Source organism: Drosophila melanogaster, chromosome X (assembly GCF_000001215.4).
Source record: "Drosophila melanogaster chromosome X".
Taxonomy (NCBI): domain Eukaryota; kingdom Metazoa; phylum Arthropoda; class Insecta; order Diptera; family Drosophilidae; genus Drosophila; species Drosophila melanogaster.
In genome coordinates, this window is record NC_004354.4 from 12,143,382 (window position 1) to 12,165,469 (window position 22,088).

General features: G+C 38.6%; 1 protein-coding gene across 5 annotated transcripts in view, besides 1 other annotated feature; it reads left to right on the forward strand.

Moving 5' to 3' along the window:
* Ten-a (Tenascin accessory) overlaps nucleotides 1-22,088 on the forward strand; it is a 291,517-nt gene that overhangs the window by 99,684 nt on the left and 169,745 nt on the right. For all 5 annotated transcript variants that reach the window (NM_001169259.3, NM_001169261.3, NM_001169260.3 and 2 more), the window contains one exon: nucleotides 2,414-2,447. The gene's annotated coding sequence lies outside the window, so the exon portion shown is untranslated. The remainder of the gene's footprint in view (nucleotides 1-2,413; nucleotides 2,448-22,088) is intronic.
* Nucleotides 20,163-20,425: a mobile genetic element.

Here is a 22,088-nt window from a genome sequence, read left to right on the forward strand (position 1 = left end):
ACACGCACACACTCGAGCACGTTCAAATTTAAACGATTTTCGCGCAAGTGTATGTGTGCGCACATAAATTTCCATATGGCGAACGACTCATGCAATATGCAAGATAACTTCGATGAAAAGGCGATAAAAGACACCAAAGCCTCTTACCGCCCACCCACCTCATCTACCTAATGTCGCTGGCATTCAAAATGTATAAGGAAAACCCCCATTCTTCCCCCCCCCCAGGCACCGAGTATCCACAACCCCTACGCCCATCCCCAATCGCTATTGCAATCCCAATCGGAATCCCCATACCCACCCATACCAAGTCCTCTCAATCCCTATCGCAATCCCACTCACATCACACTAATGTATCTTCGTCCAAATTATGAGTGACAGTTGCCAGTTGAAAGGCGGAATGCGCCAAAAGACATCAACTTCATATTTTTGCCTTGTCAAGTGGCTGATGGTTGGGTGTGTAAGAATGTTCAAGGAATGCAGTGGAATTTGTTTGAAAGGCATTCGCCGATAAATACTGCGGATTATGGGAAACCCCATGGAATTAAGTTATTTTGCCAGGGGTCTGCTTAAATATTCTCCTTTAAATCGCACAATTAGAGGGGTGCTCATTTAATATTTATTAAAATAAAGTGTGTGGCAAATAGTCGAAAAAAACTCAACGTTCTTACTCTGCGCACAGCAGCTTATAATTATTTTTTTAAATTGTAACATAACTATGATTTAATTATTATAATTAATTCTAATTAAGCTCAAACATCTAATAGAAAATTTCACAAATATCTATCATCTGAAGGTTTTTTTTTTAGTAAATTCTATATTAATTTGCATGATAATTCTGCCCTACTTTGTTTGTGTTGTAATTAACCAAAAGCAATATTGGCTGCACTAAACGTGTTATTCGAGTTTCGAGTAAGGCCTTGTAATGCGCTATTGACTGAGATTACGAATGCTGTAGCCAAAAGCAATTAACAGATAGATTTGGCTTAAGACCAAATGCATGTACCTTTGACTCTAATGACGATGAAAATCCGTATAATGATCATGATGGCTTCGAATCGGCAGCCGATGATGAGTGCGGTGGCCATGCATGATATTTCATCAACTCTCGACTGGCAATCAAGGCTCGTTAACCGCTGGGGCATATGCCGTTAGCCTTATAGCAATTCATTTGCCAGCACAGCGCTTCCGGCCATCACCCCCTTTTTGCAGTTGGATCCCGTTTTGTGATTTTCCCACGCCGCCCATGCCAGTGCTGTTGGCAATACGAGGAGCACTTGAGCGTGCGCCAAATTAAAACGCCGCAAAATGTCAAGTGCTGCAAATGCCAAACGAGAGAGAGAGAGAGAGAGAGAGCGAAAAGCGAGGGAGAGAAGGAGAAAGAGTGGGGAAACGGGGTGGGACGATAGTGGGACAGACAGAGCGGAAGGATACGCGTCGCAGTTATTTTAATGAGCATTAAATGATGTGGCAAGCCACCCACTTCCACTTTCCCCAAACCACAACACACCCCCCTCCCCCCTAGCCCCTCGAAAACGCCATCCCCTTTGCGCCTCATTTACGGCTTAATTATGGCAATCGACAAATATGCAGCAAAGTATGCAACACATTTTTGTGCACCATCCCCTGCCGCCTAAAACAAATCTCGATTGCTATGTTTTACAAGGCCAACACAAAAAGAGGGTTTAGCTAACACCGCCCCCTAGCCCCACCCCCGCACAACCACACCCCCGCACCTATTGATAAGCAGAAAAAAAAAGAAAAAAACGCGCCTGACAGCGTTGCAAATTTATGGGACACACAAAAATCTTTTGTACTCGAGCCACCAAACCGGGCTCAAAACCATTTTATGCAAGCCAGCAGCAGCAGCATCAGGAGGAATGGCATAGACTAGACTATAGAATGGAAATAAAATGAAAGGGAATGGAATGGAATGGAATGGAATGATATTATAGGGGCTCATATCACTGGGTGATATAGGGGCGGTTGGATCCAATCGTTTTTTGGGGCATCCGATGTGACATCCGTGGAATTGGTTGAGCGCGGGATTACGGGGTTATAAAAGGGGTTACTGCGGTGTGGTGGTGGATGGAAATTGAAACAAATGTTTTAGAGATATTTATTCGCATATTTGCATAATGCTCTGCTGCGTCGGCTGCACTTTTTATGCAGCTTTCTAATATTCATATAGAAATGGAAGACCATTTCCCATGCAACCCAAAAAAAAAAAATCAGGCTTACTTTCAATCTTTGCAACTTTATGGGGCATTTGTAAGTGGTCACTGATGATCTTGCTTTTGTATTGCTCGTTTAACTAAAAAGTTATATTTATTATATTATATATATATATATTATTATTGTTTTCTTGTTTAACAAATTAAATATTTATTTGTATATCTCTCTATATCTCTTGCAGAATATCTCTGATCGTAAATTTAATTGTAAGAAAGGTGAGTTATTTTACTTTACTCATAATATTATAAAGTATATATTGTATAAAGAGCTGAAACTATTTGATTAGTGTTTCGAATGTTTAATCACTTTGAGTTTCCCAATGAAATGGTTACTCTCGCATTTTCAATTGCCAGCATCTGTTTAGACAAAGTGATTAAGTGGCTAGTTTATGGCTTCGTTTTGTATATTACTTTTTTTTTTTTATTTTGTCTAAAAGAGATGGATGACAGGCACTCGATGTTGTGACAAATTGCGTTTCGAATGGGGCCAAGTGTGTTTTTATGCCACACACATTTAACATTTAACGCAGTGGCACTTTAGTCAATTAGCTGAGCAGATGTTATCGTGTTTGCTTTTTGTAGCTATAGTTTTAGTTTTCGGTTTTAGCCATTTGTGACACGAACGTGCATCAATGAGCGCAGAAGAGCGTTGGGTTTTCCGGTTGATTTTGCATGCATTTATTTATGATTTCGATGGATTTCTATGGGAAATTAAAACAAATTGGTAAATAAATAATGCACACACAACAGCAAAATCATGCGAAATTATTTATTTAAATTTTTGCTCTCTCTACTTTTCTGTGCATCATTTTTTTATTTCATTTTTTTTTTTTTTTTTTGCCTACCCAATACAATGCAAAACAATAAGCAAATTGTCCATCTATTTATATCTGTTTGTTGTCCGGCTTTCTGTTGTTGTTTTATACACATTATGTATTTGCATTCAATTTTCGATAATTTCCTGTAAAACCCCAGAGTGCCCAAATATATGTACACACACATACATATGTGTGTATATACATATATACATACATATGTAAATTGGCGATATATGGATGGGTTATGAGTAATTTATTTATTAGCGCACTCAATAATGGCTGAAAGCCAAAGGAAATGAAGACTCAGCTGCATTTCAATTATTTGTGCATGTGCTAAATACTTCGCAACGAAATAGGGACAACAATTTCAATTCGATTGCTTGTGCCAGGCAAATAACAGCTCTTTGACACCCACCACAAAACACCCAATCGCCCAACAACCCCACCCATCGCTTTTCCAGGTCATTTTCCATTTTCCATTTTCCCAGTTGCCCCAACGACAGAATCCTGTGTGAACAACATTCAAAGCGTGTCGAAACCTTGGGATTTGAATTCGATTTGAGTAAAATTGAAATTGTTCACCCATTTAATAAACAACAAGAACATTTCGGTTCCATTTGGGCAATTTTAGCAAGAACTGATATGAAAATCCATATCGCAATGCAAGGTAATGATTTCGGAAGACTTAAACTCAGATCAAGATGTTACTAAAATTATCAATGAAACTTTAGTAGTTTTAAAGTTCTTGTTAATCTTTTCTTCAATTTGGTTTTTTTTTTGTGTGTAAGTTTTAAGCACTTTCTCGACCAACAAGTCGCATCATCATCATTTATTTTCCATCTTGATTGAGTCCATCAAACATTTCGGCCTTCAACTTCAATTGGAATTTCGCATAGCCCCCAGCTGGCAGCATTAGCTTCAATTTGCATTATTTTTGTGTTTTTTTTTTTGGGTGTGAAACCTTTTGGAGCTCCGTGTCCGTCGTTCCACTGGAGCCATGGCCACAGATATGACGACCACTCAGCAAGGTCACCAAATGGGTGGGGGAGTTGGGCGGCATTTGGAGTGCTGTGGGCAGCAAGGTGAGAGGCTCGCATCATAGCACATTACCATTCATGAAATGCAATTTCACAGCCAAAGGATACACAAAGCACAGGCGCACATAGATACAAAGTGCCCATACACACACACACACACACACGCACACATATGGACAAAAGGTTGGTCGACAAAGTAAAGTGCCTTTTTATATACCCCACACACTCGCCATCGAAATAATGGGATATGTGCGAATATACCTTGAATTCGTTATGCGAACTGAGTGGTTAAATAAGCTTTATGATATTATTAAGTTGCTTGCATTTTTGCTGGACTTTTCAATGTGCAACTAGGACATATTTTAGATACTAAAATCGTTGGTTTTTGGTATGTAGTAATTACCTTTTACCACGAACATTTTGAAACTAAACTTAGCTAACTATCAAAAAAATTGAAATGTTCTATACAATTTAATTGTCGTTGTTATAAATATTGAACTTTAATCGGATTTTACTCAGCTTCTTTTGTTTTACGGGATCATAGGGTATCAAACTAAGCTCCATGATTTTTCTAAACTCTTCAGGATTTCTACTTGTGTTGCTTCAATGATTTTCGGGCTCACCGCATTAATGTGCGTGCGTTAGGCTTTGTATCTGTGTTTATTAGAGTGTTGCTGAATGGCTGTGTGTGTGTGTGTGTGTGTGTGTGTGCGTATTGATATGCATATGGAAATAGATGAGGCTGTGTGCATGTGTGTGCTGTTGTGTGTGTGTGTGCGTGTGTGGGTGGTGGCCTTTCCTCAATTACGTATGCATGCGTATTAGGCAAAAAGCGGCAAAGTTTTCTGCCTTGTTGCCATACAAAAAGCGTATATGGATGGTGCACTGAAAAAAAAAAAACGAAAAATGTCAATATCAAAAATATGCATTTTTAAGGAATTTTAATAAAATTTACCAGGTAGGATGTGATACAATTTGGTTATATAATCAAAAAAAAATGTAATAACATATATTTTTGATGGCAAGCTTTTTTGTTGAAATATTGAACATTAAATATATGCTATAATTTATTCAAGATTTAAAAGATTGCGTCTAAGTGTTTTGCAACTTTGTGCTGAGCGTTAGCATTGTCTTGAATTTCTCGCAGTGTAGGAATGGGAAAACAGAGAGTGGTCGCCTGGCAGGCCTGTTAATTAGCGTGGCACACACACACCCACACACACTAACACGCACAGTCACCCACATAGACGACCGCTCAAAATGCAAAAGGCAACGGCAACAAAATGCTACAAATGCGACCAACTTTGCCTGATAATGAAAATCGAGTTCGTTGTCGTGGCGAAAAGTTTTTGCGAAAAACTTTCATCAAAGGTTACAATTTGTGCCAGGCCTTTATTTCGTCTCGCTCGCACCTATGGCCGCGGGGTCAGGGGTCACGGGAGTGGGCACATGCGAATCGAGTGGTGGCGAAAAGGTGAAAGGTAGAAAGGTGGAGAGGGTGGTGGGTGGTTGGAACTGATGCCTGTCATGGACACCTGATTATATAATTACCTTGCGGAGTTGTTGTTTTCGCTGCTCTCGTTGTTTGATGCTTTCAACTTCAGTCTGTTGTTATTTAATTCGTTTCTTCCAATTTTAATTGTTCACTGGGCGAAATGCACTCAGGCATGTGGATTTTAATTTAATTCAAAGTATACGCGGCACTTCAAAGGGTCATTTTTTTTTAAAATTAATTAATTATGGAATTTTGCTATTATAAGCTTTAAGAAAAACTACATTCATTGAGTTTGTCTATTTTTATTTCATTTAAATGTGGTATTTTAAGGTTCTCCCTCGAATATTTAAACATTTCTTAGTGCATTAAAGACCTGAAATAGACAGCAGCCTGTTTTTTTTTTTTTTTTTTTTTGTTGGACTAGTCCCCCTGGAAAAGAAAGTCCCACCTTTTCTGGCGATCGTTGATCACTCATTGGGACATCCGCTGGAGACTCCTTCTGAAATGTCCGACAGGCAAAAGGAAAAAACCGGCGACGGAAGGAAGTTAGCAGCCAGTGGAGTGGTGAATAGTTTGCTATGGAGTATAGTATAGGTGTAGTATGCTATAAGAATAAAAGCGAGGTCAACGGAACTGGCCGTGCTTAAGTGTGTGTGTATATGTATGTGTGTGTGTGTGTGTGGGTGCTTGGGAAAACTGCATAATAAGAAACCAGGAGCAGGAAAGTGCCAACTCCCCGTGCACATTTCCATGCCACCACCACCAACTGGGAACAGCTGAAAATACCCAGACTCTCGCTGTGTGCCACTTAATTTGCTTTAAAGTCCCACTGAAGAGTTCTCGCCCCGAGTGGCGTTTTCCGAGGGCAGACTGTACACTTTGCTCGCAACGAAAGTATTTTTGCATTTTCCAAAAGGAAAATCCTTTGATTGGCGGCATCTCCGAGTGATTATTCGTTTCATTTGCTGTCGATATTGGTCTTGGGTATGTGAATCTTTGTTAAATTTAATATTTTTTACTGATACGGCCAGAAAAATGTATGAAATTAAAAGAAGGAAACCCTGGGAAACTTAAGCTCCGAAAAAGAATTTAAACCATGATTATTGATTGTTGATTCTTTTAGAATTAATATGTAGTCGTTAAATTGGTTGTCGCCTACCTAAAATAAAGAATTTCAACCAGATATTTCGAATGCTTCACCTGTTAAATCTGTTGCCATTGATTGATGGCCTTGAGTCCTGTTCGGATTGTGTCCTGTTTCTGTTCGCCGTTGCCAATCTTCTATTTTTGTCCTGTCCACTGCACTTGTCTCCCTATTTGTTTGCCTTGTCACCGAGTCATGAAAACGATCGGAAAAAAAGCCAAAAATTTAAATATTTTATAAGACCTAAAATCGAAGAAGAAAATGAAAGAACAAACCAAATCCATATATATAAACTGGTACGAAAATTTCCGTACGAATTTGTTTCTCCTTGTTGCCAAACCATCTTCTTCTCAGTTTTCTCTTCTTTTTTTTTTCATTTCTTTTGGCTTTTGGCTGAAATGGCGCGTAAATATGCCAAAGGAATCGTCGTCCTTAAGGGCGGGATCAACAACACAGCTATATAAAAATAGATGTAAATCGGGCTGGTGCGACTGAATGATGGGGCTTGCCTTAGCACTTATTCAATCAAAATCAAAATAAATAAACATGCGGAGCACCACTCCTGTCTCGTTTTCTATAAATATTCCTCACTGTGCGGTCTTCGGGGAACTTTGTCGATTGTCAAATTGTCATTGTTGTGCATTAAACGAAAATTGCGCATACGCCGCGTGTGCCAGCGTACGTATGTATGTACATATGTATTGTACATACACCTGCCTGCCTTTTATACAACGACTCACGTTGCTTTTATTTTTGCTGCCTCGATTGGTGAGCAAACAGCGGGATAAACTGTAAGTCCTACATATATACACACACATACATATATGTATATATATATATATATTTTATATATATAGTATAAAATGCAACTCGGCCAAATTGAGTTGAATCTCCATTGATTTTCTGCTCGTCGTCTTTGCAATCCCCGAGTGCAGGGCAATAAAATAGTTCCAATTTATGCGTGACTATCTTGTGTGTTTAAGGATTGCAGAAAGTTGGCTAAATTGAGGCAAATATTGTGGCACCAGGCCTCAAATAATATTAGTGGCAAGATGTCTTTATTTTCTTAGCATTTCCTTCTCCTAGATTTGATTCGATTAGTCGGTTCGTGACCAGTTTTCCCTTTTTATGTTAGCCCTCTGTATTTGATTTGCTCTCCGGCGGTTAGAAGTTTATTCGGTTCGGACATTTAATGAAATTGTGTGTTACTTCTTGTTTGACGGCCCTTGAATTTTACGTGCTTCATTTTACTATTTTTTTTTTGTTTGTACTTGTATACAAAACTATCCGATTTTTAAACTACCTTTTTGCATCTGAAATAAAACTGTTTACGATTCCTGTGTCATGCAATCGCTTTAGCTCTTCTTTATCAACATTTTTGATTATTCTGACAGGGTATTCGAAATTTCAAAGTTGTTTTTGTTTTTTCTACCATTGTTGACTTCACCATATTTTGCCACATATTCGTTTTAACACTGAGAAATTATCGTATTATTAATGTTAATAATAATTATTAAAGAATATGCTAAAAACGTTTATTTGCACATTGCATATATTTTCTTTTTATTTTTGAAGCTATTAACTGGCAGCTTTTCAAATTTGATTGGCCATAATGATTGGCAGATTCTCCACAAAATTTTTTTGCACAGTGCCCCTCCCTGCTCGCGTCCTTTTTCGCCGTTTCGCACACAACTCACGCAGTCGAGTGTCCTTGCCTGTTATTGTTATGGCCGTTATGGCCATACCGTCCACCTCCGCCCAGTTCATCAATCATACGCAACGTTGGCACGTGCACCAGAGCGTTAACAGTGCAGGGATAGGATGGGATTGGTAGCTCTTTGTCTACCCGTTGGCTATCGTGGACTAAGGGCCAAAGGCCAAGGGCCAAGGGTGCCACGATGCCTGGATGGCAACATTCTTTCTGATAAGCCAAAGTGTCATAACGTCGCCCTAATGAAGCGTCTCAGTTTTGCCGTTGTGTCCATAAGCTGGATGTGACTGCAATCGCCAACAATTACAAAAGTTGCAAGTTGCCCCAGCTAAATCCATTTCAGCCTTCTTCTCTACTTTCGTTTTGCTAAAGTTGGTTGGATTAAAAGCAGGACGAGAACGATACGAACAAGTATCTGAGCGGAGCTGAGCTGAACTTCAGGCGGTGTTCATAAACTTGAACAAAAAATTGTTTCGCTCGGCGAGAAATTTTGCGGGCAAACCGGGCGGACTGGGAGGTATATATATAAAAAACAAAAAACAAAAAAGAAAAAAGTTTTATCTAACCGAAGAAAGTGGGCGTGACTGCGTGGCCTGTCGCATTCTGTTTAAAGTTAATATTTACATGCCACGAAGTAGCAACAAATTCTTGTCATTTGCAGCTGCGAGACAAGACAAGGACGAACGGCAGGATATGGCACATCAAAAGGGGATCCTGTCGAGGTACACGCAGAAAAAATAAATAAATACTGCATAGCAGAGATGATAAAAACAGCCAATTATAAATTAAATTCCTAAACAAAATGTAAACAAATATAAAGAAATTACAGCTTAATTCTGTTTTTAAGAAATTATACACTGTTTAAAAATATTTTTATTAACACATTTGAATGAATTAAGCTGAATAGTGAAATCTCAAACAATCTGATACAGAAGCACAATTGTTTCCATCTAATCCTTGCAAGCAAATTATTTTCAAACTTCTGTCATTCGTAGTACGATTTTCCCAACTTTATCCGAGTGTTGAGCAAGACAAACGAACATCAAGTTTTGTTTTGGGTCGCCGGGCAAATGACAACTTGAAGTTCATAAAAGCGCAACTAATGTGCATGAAATACGTTTTGATATAGACGCGCACACAATGTCGTCCACTCGCTAAGCCAACGTGGCAGCCCCATCCTTTTTTTTTTTTTTTTGGCCAAAACTTGCCAGCCATTTTGGCCAGGACAACACCCTCGTCTTGGAATTTTATTTGCCACCTTTCTGGGCCATACGTTTCCCTTTCATATTTCGTAAACAAAACATCAACGTGGAACTTTTCTCTGCCTTTTTTACTTCGTTCTTTTTTTTTTTTTTTTTTTGGAACTTTACTGCGATAACTTGCAATAAGGGAAAGAACTTTGGAGAAATCAGAGAGGGAACGAAATATACAAGAAAAGAACTTTTCACATTGACATGTTTGGAGCTAGCCCCGCAATTTTCCCCCGACTTTTACCCGACTTTTCGTCTCGATCCCGGTTTGTCGACAATTTGCGCACCCTTCGACCATTTTGCTTGCCATATTTTAGCCATTTATCTGAGCTTTTCCCCCCCCCCCCCCCCAGCTTCGATTCCTCGGTCTCGATGTAATGCATTTTGACGTTAGCTGGCTCAAAGTTTCTTGTTTATATTCGCTTATTGTTTATAAATGGTTGATAAGTGACGGCGCCCCTTCACACCAGCCCTCGTCCTTTTGGGCTCCTTTCGTTTCTCCTTCGAGTGCTATTCGAGTTCGTCCCTGATTTTCCTTGATTTTCATTCCCCCCCCCCCCCTCACCCCGCTCACAGTTTTCCTCGAAGTTTCCCGCAGAGCTCGTTTTTTGCTGAAGAGCTGTGCAAAGTCTGGCCGATTGAGCAGTGTTAGCCAATGCAATATTGTTTTGACATTTGGCTTCCTGTTAGCTCTATTTAACTTGTATTGAGCCACCATTGCGGCTACGTTATGGCTTCAAGTCGACTGACTTTGATTGGGCCACCTAAGCCACTGTGAAGATGAAAACCTCAATTGGATGGAAGGGTTGTTTTGCACTGTTAATAATATATGTGTTATTTTGTATGCAATCGTGATTTATTTTAATTTATGCAACACAACCCCTAGTAGGATTAATTGTAAATAATATTTTAGTGAAAACTGCGAAACAATGATTATAGATTAAATATCACTAATTGAAGAAATAAATAGTAGAAATATAGCATTTCAAAAATCCTTTAAATTGGAAAGAGCATAGTTTTCATGAAATGATTTTTGCTTGTAAACATAGTTCTATTATTTGGTTTAATACAGAACTAGCTAACATTAATAAATTTGTATGAAAATCCATTGTTTAATAATTTTACTAATAACATAATTGATGTAATGGCCTCAAAAAATTCCCACAGTCCCTAAATTAATTTTGCGATTGACCTAAATTCATGGCCACACTGATTGACTGTCGGAAAACGTTCGGTAACATGAACATGCAAAATTTCCATCACTGCGGCAACATCTCAACCAACATTTTCAACGCCGCCACTAAATTCCTTTGTAGCCAAATCAAATTTTTCGCCAACGGGGGCGTTGCAACCGCACTATGGCCACGCCCACTTTTGGCCAGCACACCGAAATCCATTAAGTGCATTTTGCAAAAGAACTAACACTCGAATTCCGTATTTTCCGACATGACACCCATTACGCAACCCACTCTGCCCGCACGAACATTATCTAAATTTTTATGCGAAAACTTTGCTCGCCTTTTTCGAGTGTAGTGAAGTGCAAAAGGGAAACTCAGTTGGAGTTCGCTGCTGCTGCTTTCCAATTTTCCCCTTTTCCATAGAGCACTGAAAAGCTAGAGCCAAGTACTCGCCACTCCCCCCCACAACCTTTTATGAACCACCCACCGCAATGTTTAGCTAATTTAACTATGTCTCCGAGCTGGCTGCCAAACAGCAAACTAATGACACTTGGCAAACCACCGAAAATTGTACGAAATTCAGAAAAATTAATTTCCCAACCAGCGGGAAAAGCAGAGCGGCGGGGGGGGATTGGGGGGTATCACTCTTAAGGAGGGGTCAGCCAACTTTTAATAAACAAAATTACGGAAAAACTCGAAGCAGCGCTGTGTGCCAAAAGCGCTTGGCCAAATAAAAAGCGAGATAAACGGCTAAAAAGGGTCGCTAATTTTTCGGTTCCTCCCTGGATAATGTTTTTGGGGTGTTGTGGTTCTCTACTTAGACCACAAAAGTTGTTTGTACCCCACCCCTATCTAAATATTCCCGAAAATCTTTCGCTCGGGTGCCAAAAGTTTGTTTACTTGGGCTGGGGCCAAGCGAGAAAAAAAAAAAACAATGTGAAAGGGTGTCAGAGAAAGTAGGTTGCGAGTTATCAAAGCTAATCGGTGACTTAATCTAAAAAATGTAGTCACAAGCCCTTGATCTACTTATATTGGCAGCAAATGAAGTTCGGCTGAGAAAAACTACGAAAAAAAAAGTAGGTAAGCTCAGAAAAAGAGAACGAAAAATGCAATGAATCAAAAATTACATCTATGAATTGTTAATAATTAAAAATTAAAGTACACCTTCAAGACTATAACAGAATATTCGATAAAACTGAAGCGAGAAATTCACGAAATAAACCGCAGCAACAAAAGTTTGAAATAAATGCATTGAATGGGCCAAGTCCCCAATGTAATCAGCGAAAATGCGAAACGACTGGCAGCTGGTCAAAATATCAAAATATATATATGTATATATATCAGCGTACAAATTCGCGTTATGTTTCCCGGCATTTATCTATTTTATTCCCAAACCATATCGTGAGTGTTCGTGTGTTTTCTGTTGCAAAAGATAAAATTATACGCATCGGGGTCACGTGTAAAGGTCGTAAATTCGAAATGTACGGACACATTGAAAGAAAGCCAAATCTCTGTGGAGGCTGGGGGGTCGAAATGATAAGCGGTACTCGTGTGGGCGGGCTAATTATGACAGCCCATTTGCATTTGGACTGTTAATCACGATTATGCATAATTAATCCCAATTATGCACAAACACAAATTAATAGACAAAATATGCACATTGCAGCTGTCGCATCAATTAAGCCGGTAGCCTGTAGCGCGTAACTCGTCCCGCTTATCCACAGTGCGTATGATTGATAATGCCGCCCTCCTCGGCGCTTCTCATGCCACACAGCTAATGGCTAACCGAAAGTGTCATGCTCCACTAACTGATAACCCTATTTCATGTTTAAAGACCCGCAACGACGATGAAGGAGCAGCAATAAATGGAGTTATCGTAAAATATGAAACAAGTCCCAAACAAATCCTCGAACAATGGCCAACAGATAGACACATGCAAGTGTGTGTGTGTAGTGTGTGTGTGTGCAGGACGTGTTCAAGCAAAAAGGATTCAACGCTCTACTTGCAATTTCCGTTTGTCCGTTTTTCCTCTGCTCGCTGTCCGTTTCTCGTTTTAGACGGGATATATATACAATACAACAAACCAAGAGACAAACATACGGACACACAGACACTGGGGATAGAGCAGGACACAAACGATATAAATATAAAATAAATCTTTGTTTAAATACCCGAAGAATGTTGGCAAATATTTTTGAAACCGCACACATGGACACAGACATTCATGGGCTATGGCTCTTAAGGGTCGTCCCCTTCGTCCTGGAAATAAAAGGCATACCCATAAATAATATTCAGCATCAAATCCGCTTTAAACAGAGAAGCCGGCCAACTTTTCCCACAGTCGCAGGTTTGGGGTTCATATATATTTTGTTTTTTTTTTTTTATATTTCTCGCTTTGTTTTCGGCAAAGGGGCTTCTCCCACTCGATAAGCATCGACGAACGACTTGTTGGTTCGTTTGGCTAAAGGAAAAATAAAAAAAATGATGGTAGGGCAAAAAGGGAAAAGCCGGACAATGACCCTCGCTAATTTGCGGGATTTTCCTTTCACAATAAATGAATTTTTGGAATGGGTTAGTGTTAAGAAGAAACTTCACTTCCGAAGGTTGGCCAAGTGTAATTTTAAAGGCCAAATGTTGACAAAAAGCGGATTAATCGTTGGATATTAATCGCTTTGAACGGGAAAAGGTAAAGGTTATTCAGAAAACTTTTTAGATGAAAAATGTGATCTTAAAGTAATTAAAAGATTTGTTTATTGATTGTATTTGTTAATTAAATGGATTGGAAACTTTAGCTCTATGCCAAATTTAAAGATGCCTACAAGTTGATTCAGTATATATATTCCATTATATTTCATTATATATTCAAGTTAAGATTCCAAGAAATTGTTATGTGCTGCGACATTTCCCTAAATAGGAAACTATTAAATATTTGAGGTCGTTTTCAACTTACAAGGACTCTGATTTAGTTGTGTATCCTATTACTATTGGACCGAAGCCCAGCTAAAAATAGTCTTGGCCAAAGTCATGTGCAATATCCATTGGGGTAAAGCCCCCTAAAAGGGACGATCCGAATGCGAATGCAAATGCAGCTGCCTTAGCAAACAACTAAAACAATGCCAGATTTTTGCAAACTTAAATCCGTGTTTATGTCTCCACAATGCCGCCCACTTAGTCCACCCAGAAAATTCCCCAAACATCATTTCATATATCGTGCACATGGAAAAAACACTTTTTACTTCCAGTAAATTATGAAATTTTAATTAAAATTTTTTTTTTGTATGGCTTACACAAATAAGCTTATGTTATTTGTACTATTTTATTGATCAAAATCATATATACAAGTAAGTAGCTAACTAAATATTCATCATAAATGTTTTAAAAATTGATGAATGAATGCTAGTGATGATTATTCACACTTGGTGTGAATTAAAGATTAAATACTATTATTTTTTCAGTTTTGTATGAAGTATTTGGCGCAGTGCATGTGTGTGTGCGAGGGCGTTACTGTCTGTCTATAGAAATGCTTGAATGTATGTGTATGAGCGAGCGCGTTACGCCCTAATAACCTACAAAATAGTTGGCAAACCCACCCACTTTTGGCCAACATGACTTGAACTATGCAAAAAAAAACAAGAAAACGAGGAGGAAAAACTAGAAAATAAAAGGAAAAACTAGAAAAAAAGAGGCAAAATGGCAGAATGAAAGCGCAAAGCAATGACAGCGCCAGATGCGAAAAAGTAGAAATGGCCCAGACTAAAGAGGAACAAACATTTGCCGCCTTTACTTATCCAAAACGAAGCGAAAGCAAAGGCTTTTGGCCAGAAGCTAAAGTTGGCCTGAACAAAGTGAATATGAAAGGAGCTGAATGCAAATAGTGTGCTATCGATATGCCAACCAAGAACGAAGTCCATCCTAACTTCCCCTTCAAAAAAGAAAAGCATTTTTCAGCTGGATTTCATTTGAATTTATCGCACAAGTTGGCAAGCAACTTCATATTTTTTTTTAGATACTTGCCAACTTTAAATTTAATGTAATAAGTTTTTTGGTTTCTTCCCTGATCATCTAATTTAAATTTAAAATTTATTCCTTCGCAGATCATAGTTTCATAGTTTCTCATTTATTAACTTATTTAATTCTTTTAATTATATTAATATTTTTCGGTACCACTTGAAACTTGTTCACATCTAGTAAATTTAATTTAGAAATTTAGGGCCATAATGAAAGTTTTAATTTTATTTTCGCTCGCCCATGGAATATAGCATTTGACTACCGATTGATTTTATTTCTTTTCCATTTATATTTATCTTGTGAATTGTGCTCGTACAGTTGGTTTTTAGTTTTATTTTGCATATAGATGACTGCGCTCGATACTCTCGTTGCAATCGATACGAATTCAATTCATTTCGCGGCCCCAAATGCATTTGAAATATTTGCCACATACGCGTTCGCACACAAAACTTCGAATCAGACCGACTCAAAATCCAAAACAGATAACTTATTTTCCAGCCAGTGAAAAAAGGCCAGCAAAAAAAAAAATATATATAGGAAAACAGGCGAAAAAGGTTGAAAATAGGTTGAAAAAATGAAATCGAAAGCGAAACACGCTTTCCGCAGAGGGTAATTGAAATTTCTGCCAGTCAAATTGGCGCTGTCAAGTGTCAAAAAATGCAATTTGCACTGCGAATGAAGTGTGGCTCAAAGGACCGAGGGCTTATCCATCTGTCTATCTATCTAACCAAAAATATATATCAAACATATCTAAGTCGCTCTTCGGCTGTATCAATATCGCAATGTGTATAAATCATAAAGTAATTCTGGCTAAGAGAACGAAAACAAAAAAAAAAAAAGAAAATAAAATGGAATGTTTGTGCTGTGAAAGCTTTACGACACTTGGCCATGGGAAATTATGTCAAATTCAAGCTCAGCCAACCGAAACAGCCAACAACAAGGACCGCCACCTCTCTCGGTCGACATTGGTTGAAGAAGAAGAAGAAGAGCCACAAGCACTCCAAGAAGGACCTCAAGTCGAACGTGAAGAAGAAGAAGAACTAGGCGAGAAAGAAGCAAAAGTAGAAGCAGAAGCCGGCAGGACGAAGTGCAAGTAAAGGAGTCAAGGAGCCAAGAGTTCCAGGCCAAGTCGGAACGTGCAAATGAAATTTATTGTTATGACTGCAGTTTAAGCCTGACAGAGACGGAAGGTTTCGAAAGGGACAGCGAAATCGAGGGGGGGGGGGGGGATGGGGGGCAGATGGGGAGTCGGGCTGACATGGGGACACTCGCATGAGCAAGGATTAAATTGCTCAAGTTAATATTTCTGTTGCCAGCCAGGATCAACTGGGTCAAGCTGGGTAATCCAGCGGAAAAGTGTGCTAAACTTAATTCAGGCGATAAATATTACAAATAAAAAAGCCTGCTAATCAATAGGCTTAACTATATTTTATCAATAATTTGGTAATTTGGTTTGATTTCCCTATGATTCAACCGAATATAGGTGATATTAGTCTAAAGAGCCACTTAATCTATAACTATCAGTAAATAACACCTAATTGAACTAACTTTAATAACTTAATCATTACTTAAATTCATTTGCTGTCTGAAATTTAGCGCATTTAGATTTTCCTGCCATTCCATTGTTAGGCAACAATCTACAAAAATCTATGTTACATAGAAGAATCAAATGCATTTATTTTTATAAAATATTTCCAAACTTATGCTTGGCCAATTTCCACTGATACTGTTGATAATTGACCATTTTGCGTTGGCTCTAATGGCTTGCCAGCAATTTCGGCAGCATCGCTATCAATACGTTTGCTTGTTTTTCTTACTATTTCCATTTTTTTTTTTGTTTTTTGTTGGCTTTTTGCTGTTTTGTCGAACAGAGCTCGCCTTTCGTTTGTTGGTTGTTTATTAATCATTGGGGCTCCAGTTTTTGCCAGCAATTTTCCTGCCAACTCATGGTAAATAAAATGAAAGTTTTACGTTGAACTCTTCATCATCGGCCTCAACTTGAGTTGGCAAACTTTCTCTCTCTAGCTCGCCTTGCCCCTTTTTTCATTGCTGTGCTCAGTGTGTGCATCACCTTCAATGTGTGCATGCACTGAGAGAAAAACATAGGTAGCTATCACTATGATATGTAATAAGAATAACCAAGTGTCTATCACAAACTGAAAACGTAAAAAAATAAAATGCTGCCTAATTATTAAATAATTCTTTAATTAGTAAAAAGTATGAATTTGTGCGCTAAAAGCTTTACATTGCCATTACTAATTAATATAATATAAAAAAGTAATTTATAAATATATGACCCAAGAAATTAAATCATTTTTAAATGGATTTTATTTTAATTAATGCCAATAAACCAATTACTGCATTGATTGTGAAATAATTTATTTTTATTTTTTTTTTTTTTTAGAAAAACTTTTTTAGTTATAGTATTTTTTACTCTGTTTTGTGTGTTGTGGGCCAAAGGCAGTTTAGATTTGCATTTGGGAATTCAGCCCGCATTCCTCGTTTTGCCACTGTTATATGTGGGCTAAAAATATAATAAAATTTGCCTTTTGGAAATTAGTTGCACTTTGCTCACGTTACACTCCAGGGGGCTTCTCTGTGTGTCTGTGTGTGTGTGCGTGTGTGTTTCTGTGTGTGTGTGTGTGTTTAGGAGGAGGAGCGGATGCAGGGGCATGTGATGGCACTTGCCCTTTGACCCCTGCCCCTTTTGCCCCTCATTGTTTGGGGCACAACAAAAAGCAAATAAAGATGTGGCAAGCGGAAATTTAATATTGATTGTATGTGTGTGTGTGGTTGTGAGTGTGCGTGTGTGTGTGTGGGTATCTCTGTAGCTGTATCTGTGTACAAATGGTTGCGCTTTCAGTAAATTATCATGATATCCCCATGCATTTTACCATCCTTTACCATCGGCTTTAACTTTAGTTTTGCGGCTTTTGGTCATATTTTCAGCTTCAACTTCTTCTTCTTCTTCTTTGGGGTTTTCCCCCTTTGTTTTTCCGGTTTCTCGGCATTTCTTCTTCTTGCTTTTTTTCCTGTTTTCGGTTCCGTTTTTCGGCAAAGTTAATTAAAATGCTTAGTTGATTTCCTAAAGGGATAACCAGTTGGCCGGTGTCTGGGCAAACTCCTTGTTGCTGTTGTTGTTGTTGTTGTTGTTGTTGTTGTTGTTGCTCTTGTGTGGGTGTGTTTCTGTACATGTGTGTATGTGTGTTTTTGTATGTGTGTGATTTACATGTGGGGACTCATAAATGTTTTGCGATACTTACATTACTATTGCTTGAAATTCGTTCGCACTTTCGTATTCAGTGGGGAAAATCCCGTACGCATTTTCACTTTTCACATAAGAAACTTTTCCAATATGGGGAAATTGAAATGCCATTATTTGTGCTACACATGGTTGGCAAGATTGCCACAAATTTATCGAATATTTAGGGATACGAATCAATGCAGTTGGTAAAACCAATTGGATTGAACGATAAATGTCGAAGTAATTGGGCCAAAAAGGGATGAAAAGAAATAATATATAAACTATATATTGTAGTCTAATTATGGTATAAATATATTATAATAATAGCAAGTAAATCTGCTTTGGCACATGCGAATGCCAAACTTTCACAAGTGTTCTCTATCGACGGTCTTTTCCCTTTTTTTTTTTTTTGCCAAACAAAATTGACAACCAAATTTTGTGATCGCCACCAAAAACTAGACTTGATTGGGAACCAGGCCGATAAGCTTTATATTGTTGTGCACCTGTAGTGGCAGGAGCCGTGGAAATTACCTGCGGTTCCCATTCGTTTGTTCGCGTTTCAAAGTTATTTTCCCATTTTTCCATTTTTTTTTTGTGTTTTCTTTTTTTTTTTTTCTTTTTTGTTTGGTGTTTTGTTCATTTTTGCTTTGTGCAGAGCGGTCGGCGTCAGCGGCAGTGACAGCGGACAGTGGACATTGGACATTGGACAGAATTGGACAGAAATGGCGGACAGCTATGGCGATAATTAAAAATAATTTGCTGCCATGCTGAATAAAACCGAGACCAACTGGCGGGGCCAAAAAGCAAACGGGACCAACGGAGTCGAAAATGCCGGCAGTGTTGCCGGAAATCGAGAGCCAAAAATTGTGACATTTGCAGCGAAAAAGTTGGTTAAAGCTGTCATTTAAATGTATGCAAAATATTCTCGCATTTTTGTTTCTCGTTTAATTTAATTTCAATGCGAATTGCAGGCTGAGTCTTAAGTGAACTTTAACACAAATTTAAATCATATTTGAATTCATCTAAGGTATTTAAGTAAATAGGTACAAATTTCACTTAAATTAAAGAAAATATAAAATTTAAATTTCTTCAAGGATATCTTTGGTTTACATCAGCAAATCTTAAACGTATAAAATTTTTATAAAAAATTATTTATCCTAGACTAGACTTCTTAGCCTTAAAAGTGCAGTAAATTCACTTATTTTTATTATAAAACGATGGTCCTTGGAATATAGAAACCAGAATATTATTTTCAGGAAATCTAGTTGACCGCGGCCATTTGGGAAGCTCTCCAGATCTAGATCCTATAAAATGTCCGAGCTCACAGCTCCGGCAGAAATAAAGGGGTTTTGGGATAAATGCAGAGACAAGTACAAAAGCCGAATGAGCAGGATGCAAGGACATGCTAGGCGTAATAGGACACTTGCATGCATGGAATCCGCAAACATGCAGGAGCAACAAACGGGACATGGCCCAAGCTCACTGGCGACGAACTGCGTTTTTGGATACGAGTTCGGGTCGGTTTTCGCAGTTGGCTCTGGATTTGGGATTGGGATTGGGTTTGAGTTTGGGTTTGGGCTGTGGACTGTGGACTGTGGGCCTCGGTTCAAACGGCATAAGTAAAGCCGCGCCCAGTCCATGATTAAAGCTCTAATAGCGCGGAGCCATACAAATGTAACACTTAAACATATGATATTCCAAGTGAAAGGAACACAAAATTAAACAACATTCTTTTATGGAAAGTTAAAACTTTTATTAGGTGTGATAGAAATTTTATTTCACACTTGAAAATAATTAAAACTAAAGCGCACAATTGCTTCAGTTTTCAAAGAGCACTTGTAAGTGATTTTTTTGAAACCGTAAGGTGCAGGTTTTGCAGGATTATTTTTTTCATGAAACTCAGTAGCGTTTTTTATACTATTTCTTTTTTTTTTGTGCACAAAAAAGAGCGACGTATGTGACACGAACTGAGCATTACTTTCGTATTTTGTAGCTTGAACCGCCTCTTTTACATATGTATGTATATAAGTATGTGTAACTACTCTTTTATATCCGTTACTCGAAGGGTAAAAGGGTATATTAGATTCGTTAAAAAGAATGTAACAAGTCAAAGGATTCTATAATGTATATATATTGTTGATCAGGCTCACTGACCAAGTTAATAACTCTATGTCTGTCTGTCTGTCCGCAAGAACGTTGAGATCTCGGAAACTATAAGTATTCATTTTGCCAATTTCAATCGGTTTGACAAATGTATTCGCACTGCCATTAGCTGAGTAACGGGTATCTGATAGGCGAGGAACTCGACTCTCTTGTTTTAATTTGAATGACACGAAGGTGGAGGCACAAAGTGGTTGCCCTCGATGGCAGACGTCGCAGCAGAAGACATGCCCGGACAATGGACTATGGAATCGAGCTTGAGGATTCAGGAGACGGGAGTCGGGAGCTGGGAGACGGGAGTGTGGACTTTGGAGACGGGTTTGTTGAGTCGGCCTCGGTGACAGTGGAGGAAGCACTTAATGCAAGTGAAATCCAGCTAAAGGCAACGTCACTGGGTCGATGGGTTGTTAGGTTGCCGGGTCGATGCTTTTCCTTTTGGCCCGCCCTTTGATTTTCCGCCCTTGGAGTGCAGTTGGCAGACAGACAGATGGACATAAGGACACGAAGACATCGGGACAACCGGACAGCAGGCGTCACTCAGTCAGACAAACAGCAAACAACCGAGCATGAGAACGAATGGGGAAATTTGCAGGATCTGGTTCCATGGTATGAAACCAGCAAGATGTCAGCAAAAAACAAAAAAAAATAAAATTTCCAATAAAGCTGATTATATGGTATGGTAAATTATTAAAACTAGTAATGAAAAGATTAATATCACATGTTAGTGAAGTTCAGACTGAAAAACCCATTCGTTTAGTGGAGTATTTGCACACTTGCACTCTATTAATTAAAATTCTTATGTACAATCACAATTGAAGAAAAATGGCCAATAGCTGGCAATAAACAATACGAGAAACGAGGCGAAATGACAAGGACACTGAAAGGAGACTTTCAGGATACGGCGCTGCTCCTTTCACACTATCGCACTATCTGTGTGTTTGTGCAATTTAATTGCGTCGACGGATATGTTTTCGTCCCTTGCTTTTCGTATTTTATTTTCCACTTCCGCTGGATATTCGATGCCCTTACCAAGGATATTGTTGCCCAAAAGTTAAACACACACAATTCGAACTTTTAGTATTTCTTAGCTACCAAGTTCAATACAATTTGTAAATAAAGGAAGCTTATTGAAATTTTGGTTTTTAAGGCGAAAATTTTAAAATTTTCTTACATTTTAAAGACTTAAAAGGTAAGAAAATATATATAATTTTGAAGGAGAGTGTTCCTATGACCGTATATCTTTCAGTTTCTGGGTCCGTTGTTTGTCAGGTGGCGACCTCTGGTGGCCGGAACCGGGCATCGCTTCCTTGCGGCCAGCCATTCCTTTTCTTTACTTTTCATTATTTCCCGTCGCAATTCCTTTTAATTTTCTGTTTTTGTTGCACTTTTTGCGTGCCCATTTCACGATCCCTGGCCAACTGACAGTCAACGCATTGCGATTGCCATAATTTATGCATAAGTATCCAACGAAATATCCATGTGTGTGCGTTCAATAAATTGCAAAAAAATTGGCGAAGAATGAAGGCAACCAATTGCAGCATGTACGCTCTTCTTCTACGCATATAAATTTGTATGCGTTGCACTGAAATTTGCAACAGTTACAATTACAACGATAAAAGCCGGTGGCAGCAACAGCAAACATGCAACCATGCCCACACACTGAAACCAAAAATATGTGCCAATTTTTATTATGCGCTCAGTCAAATGGCAAAAGCCAAACGATGAAACGAGCACACAGACAAATGAACACACGACATGGCCCAAAAAAAAGTGGCTAACCGTTTGGACAGTCGCGGTTAAAATGACGCACAG